Source organism: Stenella coeruleoalba (assembly GCF_951394435.1).
Source record: "Stenella coeruleoalba genome assembly, chromosome: X".
Taxonomy (NCBI): Eukaryota; Metazoa; Chordata; class Mammalia; order Artiodactyla; family Delphinidae; genus Stenella; species Stenella coeruleoalba.
In genome coordinates, this window is record NC_137152.1 from 946,640 (window position 1) to 948,232 (window position 1,593).

Sequence of the window (1,593 nt, forward strand, 5' to 3'; positions counted from 1 at the left end):
CAGGCCCCGCCCCGGCTCCGCCCCAACCAAGCCCCGCCCCGGCCACTGGAGCTCCGCCCAGGCCTCACCCCCCCCCCACCGCCACGAAGCCCCACCCAGGGCCCGCCCTTCCCCCCTCCCCCCCTCCCCCCCTCCCCCCCCTCCCCCCCCCGGAGGAAGCGGCTCCGGACCGCTTCCGTGCTGGCCCCGAACGAAGCCCCGCCCCACCCACGAAGCCCCGCCCCCACGCAGCCGGCGACGCGAGCTGGGCGCGGGCTGGGGGCCTGGGGCGAGGGCGGTCTCCAGGTCCTCGGAACCCGGAGACCAAGGAGCACCTTGGGAGCACCAAGAGGGCGATGGGGGGAAAAAAAGGAGTGTCCGTGTGAATCGGTGGAGGAGTCCCCGCGGGTGCTGTGGGGGACGGAGATGAGGGGTCCCCGGGGCGCGGTGGGGGGCGGAGATGGGGTCGACGGGGCGCACTGGGCGTGCGGCACTTCTCAGCCTCAGCGCTAGTGCTGTTTGGGGGCAGGTCATTCATTTTTGTGGGGCTGCCCTGGGCGATTGCAGGGTATTTAGCAGTATGTCTGGTTTCTGTCCACTAGATGGCAGTAGCTGCCCTCCAAGTTGGGGACAACCGACCGTCTGCGCATGTCCTAGCCACTGGGGGACCGAATCGCCCCTCGTTGTGTGCCAGGGCTATAGATAGATAGATGATACATAGATAGTAGATAGATAGATAGATAGATAGATAGATAGATAGATAGATAGATAGATAGATAGATAGATAGATGATGGATAGATAAGGTGAATAGACGATTGATAGATACAATGGATGGATGGGCAGTTAGATGGATGGATGGCCACAGATACATAGATCGTAGATAGATAAATGGATGTTAGATAAATGCTAGATGGATAAATGCTAGAGATAGATTATTTATTAATATAGAGACAAATAGATATGACGGATGGATGGGTGGATGGATGGATACATAGATAGATACACAGATGATTAATAGATAGATGACAGATAGAGTCATTCTAGTCAGAATTCTCAGCCTCACACTACTGACATTGGGGGCTGGTGACTCTCTGATACGGGGCGTCCTATGCACTGTGGGCTGTGGAGCAGCATCCCTGGTCTCCCCCCACCAGGTGCCAGGAGCACCCCTCGCCACCACGGTGACAACCAAAATGACCCCTGACTAATACATCGCACATATAAATACATACCTATGTGTACGTAGATGTCCATGTGCCTGTATATATACGTGGCATATCATGGTATGTGGTATATATCAACATGACATCCTAATGTATGTTTTTTTTAATTTTATTTATTTATTTGGCTGTGTTGGGTCTTCGTTTCCGTGTGAGGGCTTTCTCTAGTTGCGGCGAGCGGGAGCCACTCTTCATCGCGGTGCGCGGGCCTCTCACTGCTGTGGCCTCTCCCGTTGCGGAGCACAGGCTCCAGACGCACAGGCTCAGTAGTTCTGGCTCACAGGCCTAGTGGCTCTGCGGCATGTGGGATCCTCCCAGACCGGGGCTCAAACCCGCCTCCCCTGCATTGGCAGGCAGATTCTCAACCACTGCGCCACCAGGGAAGCCCCCCAG